Below are 6339 nucleotides of genomic sequence, written 5' to 3'. Positions count from 1 at the left end.
GACTCTTGAGAGTCCCTTGGACTGCAAGGAGATCCAACCAGTCCATCCTAAAGGAGATCAGTCCTGAGTGTTCATTGGAGGGAATGATGTTGAAGCTGAAACTCCAATACTTTGGCCACCTGATGTGAAGAGCTGACTCATTTGAAAAGACCCTGATGTTGGGAAAGATTGAGGGCAGGAGGAGAAGGGGGTGACAGAGGATGAGATGGTTGGATGGCATCACCAACTCGATGGATGTGAGTTTGAGCAAGCTCCGGGAGTTGGTGATGGACAGGGAAGCCTGGCATGCTGCATTCCATGGGTTATAAAGAGTTGGACATGATTAAGCGACTGAACTGACTGAAGCGTCATGAGCTGTTTATAAATTTTGGAGATTATTCCTTTATCGGTCACATCATTTGCAAATATTTTCTCCAAACTTGTGGGCTGTCTTTTCATTTTGTTTATTGTTTCCTTTGGTATGGTATCTGTTTTTAATTTTTAAAGGAAGCTCCATATTGTTTTCCACAGTGGTTGCACCAATCTGCATTCCCACCAACAGTTCCCTGTTCTCCACATCCTCACCAACACTTGTTATTTCTTGTCTTTTTGTTTTAAGGATAGCCATTCTAACAGGTATGAGGTGATAACTCAGTGAACACTTTAAATCCCTCCATTCTTACATATATGCTATTGTTGTCGTGTATTTTTAATTCTATATCTAGTTTAAATAACATAAGAAATTATTATTACCATTTTAAATAGTATTCCTTGATATTTTTCCATGTTTACTGTTTGGTTGCTTGTCATTCTTCCCTGTATCTTTGAGCTTCTAACTAGGATCACTTTCATTGCATGCCCTATAATATGTGTCTGCCAGCAACAAATTCCCCCCACTTCCAATTTATCTTTTTATATCAAATTATCTATGAGAGTGAGTGAGTGAAAGTCCCTCAGTTGTGTCAGACTCTTTGAAACCCTATGGACTGTAGCCTCCCAGGCCACTCTGTCCATGGAATTCTCCAAGCAAGAATACTGGAGTGGGTTGCCATTCCCTTCTCCAGGGGATCTTCCCCACCCAAGGATCGACTTGGGTCTCCTGCATTGCAGGCAGATTCTTTACTGTCTGAGCCATTGTTGCATGTTGCTCAGTTGTATCCAACTCTTTGCAACCCCATGAACTGTAGCCTGCCAGGCTCCTCTGTCCATGGGATTTTCCAGGCAAGAATACTGGAGTGGGTTGCTATTTCTTTCTGAGCCATCACGGAAGCTCTTAAATTATCTATATTCCACTTTTATTCTTGAAGGGTGTTTTCCCCTACATATAGAATTTTAGTTTTCAGGTATTTTCTTTGAGGATGTCAATCTATCCTGTCTTAACTTTCATTGTTTCTGGAAAGAAGTGTGATGTCAATCTAATTATTGCTTCTTTAAAGTTCATATTATTCTTTTGCTAAATTCAGACTTAAATTGAAGAAAGTACGGAAAACCACTAGGTCATTCAGGTATGACCTAAATCAAATCCCTTATGATTATACAGTGGAAGTGAGAAATAGATTTAAGGGCCTAGATCTGATAGATAGAGTGCCTGATGAGCTATGGAATGAGGTTCGTGACATTGTACAGGAGACAGGGATCAAGACCATCCCCATGGAAAAGAAATCCAAAAAAGCCTCCCCTGTCTGGGGAGGCCTTACAAATAGCTGTGAAAAGAAGAGAAGCGAAAACCAAAGGAGAAAAGGAAAGATATAAGCATCTGAATGCAGAGTTCCAAAGAATAGCAAGAAGAGATAAGAAAGCCTTCTTCAGCGATCAATGCAAAGAAATAGAGGAAGACAACAGAATGGAAAAGATTAGAGATCTCTTCAAGAAAATCAGAGATACCAAAGGAACATTTCATGCAAAGATGGGCTCGATAAAGGACAGAAATGGTATGGACCTAACAGAAGCAGAAGATATTAAGAAGAGATGGCAAGAATACACAGAAGAACTGTACAAAAAAGATCTTCACGATCCAGATAATCACGATGGTGTGACCACTGACCTAGAGCCAGACATCCTGGAATGTGAAGTCAAGTGGCCCTTAGAAAGCATCACTATGAACAAAGCTAGTGGAGGTGATGGAATTCCAGTTGAGCTATTTCAAATCCTGAAAGATGATGCTGTGAAAGTGCTGCACTCAATATGCCAGCAAATTTGGAAAACTCAGCAGTGGCCACAGGACTGGAAAAGGTAAGTTTTCATTCCAATCCTAAAGAAAGGCAATGCCAAAGAATGCTCAAACTACTGCACAATTGCACTCATGTCACACGCTAGTAAAGTAATGCTCAAAATTCTCCAAGCCAGGCTTCAGCAATATGTGAACCGTGAACTTCCTGATGTTCAAGCTGGATTTAGAAAACGCAGAGGAACCAGAGATTAAATTGCCAGCATCTGCTGGATCATGGAAAAAGCAAGAGAGTTCCAGAAAAACATCTATTTCTGCTTTGTTGACTATGCCAAAGCCTTTGACTGTGTGGATCACAATAAACTGTGGAAAATTCTGAAAGAGATGGGAATACCAGACCACCTGACCTGCCTCTCGAGAAACCTGTATGCAAGTCAGGAAGCAACAGTTAGAACTGGACATGAAATGACAGACGGGTTCCAAATAGGAAAAGGAGTACGTCAAGGCTGTATATTGTCACCCTGTTTATTTAACTTATATGCAGAGTACATCATGAGAAACGCTGGACTGGAAGAAAAACAAACTGGAATCAAGATTGCCGGGAGAAATATCAATAACCTCAGATATGCAGATGACACCACCCTTATGGCAGAAAGTGAAGAGGAACTAAAAAGCCTCTTGATAAAGGTGAAAGTGGAGAGTGAAAAAGTTGGCTTAAAGCTCAACATTCAGAAAATGAAGATCATGGCATCTGGTCCCATCACTTCTTGGGAAATAGATGGGGAAACAGTGGAAACAGTGTCAGATTTTATTTTGGGGGGCTCCAAAATCACTGCAGATGGTGACTGCAGCCATGAAATTAAAAGACACTTACTCCTTGGAAGGAAAGTTATGGCCAACCTAGATAGCATATTGAAAAGCAGAGACATTACTTTGCCAACAAAGGTCCGCCTAATCAAGGCTATGGTTTTTCCAGTGGTCATGTATGGATGTGAGAGTTGGACTGTGACGAAGCCTGAGTGCCGAAGAATTGATGCTTTTGAACTGTGGTGTTGGAGAAGACTCTTGAGAGTCCCTTGGACTGCAAGGAGATCCAACCAGTCCATTCTAAAGGAGATCAGCCCTGGGATTTCTTTGGAAGGAATGATGCTAAAGCTGAAACTCCAGTACTTTGTCACCTCATGTGAAGAGTTGACTCATTGGAAAAGACTCTGATGCTGGGAGGGATTGGGGGCAAGGGGAGAAGGGGTCGACAGAGGATGAGGTGGCTGAATGGCATCACTGACTCGATGGACATGAGTCTGAGTGAACTCCGGGAGTTGGTGATGGACAGGGAGGCCTGGCGTGCTGTGATCGTGGGGTTGCAAAGAGTCGGACACGACTGAGTGACTGATCTGATCTTATCTGATCTGATTATTTTTTTGGTTGCTTTCAAGATTTTCATTTTTGTTTTATGGATATTTGCTTGCTTTCAGCAGTTTCATTATGATATACCTTGCGATTTTATACAGAATTATAATGCTTGACATTTGTAGAGCTCCTTGAAAATTAGGCTTAGTGATTATCATTATTTCATTATTTGGGGAGAAAATTCTCAATCCTTATCTCTCTAAATACTGCTATGCCTTTATCTCTCTTTTAACCTTTGGTACTTCCATTACATGCATGTTAGAACTTTTTCACTAACCCGCCCATGTCTCTTATAGTGAAAATCACTCAGTCATTTTTGACTCTTTGCAACCCCATGGACTATACAGTCTATGGAATTCTCTTGGCCAGAATACCGGAATGGGTAGCCTTTCCCTTCTCCGAGGGATCTATCTTCCCAGCCCAGGGATCAATCCCAGGTCTCTTGCATTGCAGGTGGATTCTTTACCAGCTGATCCACAAGGGAAGCTCAAGAATACTAGAGTGGGTAGCCTATCTCTTCTCCAGCGGATCTTCCCAACCCAGGAATTGAACCAGGGTCTCCTGCATTGCAGGCAGATTCTTTACCAACTGAGCTATCAGGAAAGCCCCATGTCTCTTATACTCATTCCTAATTTTTTTCCATTCTTTTTTTGTTTTTGTATTTTATTTTGGGTATTTTCCCTTCTAGTTCATGAATTCTTTCTTTTGGTGTATCTAATATGCAATTAAACCTTCAATGAGTTCTTCATTTCAATTATTATATTTTTTCAGTTCTAGAATTTATATCTTGTTCTTTTAAAATATAGTGTACAAATTCCAAATGGACATACTTATAATGTTTGTTGTTTATCTTGTTTTTAAATTACATCATCTTGTCGGTTCATGTGCCTGATAATTTTTTATTATTTACTGGACATTATCTTTTCTAAAATGTGAAAATAATTTGAAGCATAAGAGGATTTATATTTGTTTTTAGTAGACAGCAAGGGCCCAGATGACCCTCATACTAAGATAGGGATTGGGGTTATTTTAAGATAGGCTTCAGTGTAAGTGAGGGACAGGTTACTCTAGTTCACTTTTTTCCCCTAAGGTGCAACCCGTAGGAATTCTAACCAAAAGCATGGGATGTCTCCTCTTCCCTGGTGAGTCCCGACCTCTCACTTTCATTCCCTTGGTGAGGCTGACAAAGATTAGTGTTTAACTTAATTTCTTGGATGACTCTTTTAATTGCCAGATGCTCCTAGGGGAAAATCTGATTTAAATGCTGAGCATAACTTTCTGGTATTTCTTTTTTTTCTTGTATCTTTGCCTCACAGTTCTTCACTATCTTCATTGTTCTCCTATGGTCTCAATATTTCTCAAAAGGGGGGCTGTTCTACATTACCCAGTCTAATATTAATTGGAGCAGGAGTCCTATTCTCAAAGTACTTAATTTAATATTTATAAAAGAAACTGAATTTTATCTTATCCTCACTAGAGCTGGAATTGATTCAGAAAAAATGCTAAGAATAATGAAATATATGCCAGTTTCGTGTTACTTTTTAAATATGATAGAATATGTGGGTCTTCAGTTCAGTTCAGTCGCTCAGTCTTGTCCGACTCTTTGCGACCCCATGAATTGCAGCATGCCAGGCCTCCCTGTCCATCACCATCTCCCGGAATTCACTCAGACTCACGTCCATCAAGTCGGTGATGCCATCCAGCCATCTCATCCTCTGTCATCCCCTTTTCCTCCTGCCCCCAATCCCTCCCAGCATCAGAGTCTTTTCCAATGAGTCAACTCTTTGCATTAGGTGGCCAAAGTACTGGAGTTTCAGCTTTAGCATCATTCCTTTCAAAGAACACCCAGAACTGATCTCCTTTAGAATGGACTGGTTGGATCTCCTTGCAGTCCAAGGGACTCTTTTTTGCAAATTCAAGGTAAGCAAAATCTGTTAAATCATAAATGGACATATTCATTTTAAGTTCCTATACCATTGTCACTCACCCATGTAAAGTCTTCTGACTTACATCATTAAATAGGCCTGTTTTTCAAGATATACTTTTATGGCTAAAATAGAAGCAGAAAATCAGTTTCTCAATCCAGAAAAAGTAAATAAATTTTGTGCCACAAATGGACAGGGCAATAGTTGATAACTGTTTATGATGTTCCAAGCCCAAGTGAATAGCAACATCTGAAGAACAAGTTAATATCTATATAATTTAAAAATAATAATTAAGCAATAGCTGGCAATAAGACAGTATGCTATGTTCTACTGAGAACACAACTTTTGATAACTTGTCTTTTTTTTTTTTTTTTTTCAGAAATTTGCAGTTATCTATTATCAAGAGCAGATTCCCACCTGATATCAAGATACACATTACAAAGTCATAGTTCAATAAGACAAAAGTGTGGTGCTTGCCAGAAGCAGGCAGATGATGCCCCAGTGAAACAAAAAAGAAATCTCTAAAAGACTCACAAGTCAGATACTCACAAGTACCTGAAGACTTGATGAATATAATGAGGTGGCATCCCAAATCAATGTTGAAATAAGAGATTAGTTAATAAATCATCCTGGGACAAATGGCTTTCTGTCTGAGAAAATAAAATTGATCCTCCATATCAAGTGAAATAAAAACCTATGTGTAAAAGGTAAAATTATAAAGCTACTGGCAGAAAGTAGAGGAGAATATTTTTGTGACTTTGAGCAACAATCTCTTAAACAAGACTCAAAAGAAAGCACAAACCATAAAAGGAAAAAATGATGAGTTTGACTGAATCAATATTAAAGATTTCTGAGTAA

At 39.4% G+C, this 6339-nt stretch overlaps 1 long non-coding RNA gene across 1 annotated transcript; it reads left to right on the top strand.

Moving 5' to 3' along the window:
- Window positions 1–5412: 5412 nt before the first annotated feature.
- LOC123330568 lies at window positions 5413–6125 on the top strand. Its single transcript, XR_006546581.2, has 2 exons — window positions 5413–5476; window positions 5861–6125. It is a non-coding gene; the product is annotated as an uncharacterized LOC123330568 (long non-coding RNA).
- Window positions 6126–6339: the final 214 nt, after the last annotated feature.

This window comes from Bubalus bubalis, chromosome 19 (genome assembly GCF_019923935.1).
Source record: "Bubalus bubalis isolate 160015118507 breed Murrah chromosome 19, NDDB_SH_1, whole genome shotgun sequence".
Lineage (NCBI taxonomy): Eukaryota > Metazoa > Chordata > Mammalia > Artiodactyla > Bovidae > Bubalus > Bubalus bubalis.
The sequence above is the reverse complement of the archived record's forward strand: the minus strand, read 5'-3'. Positions and strand labels throughout refer to the sequence as shown.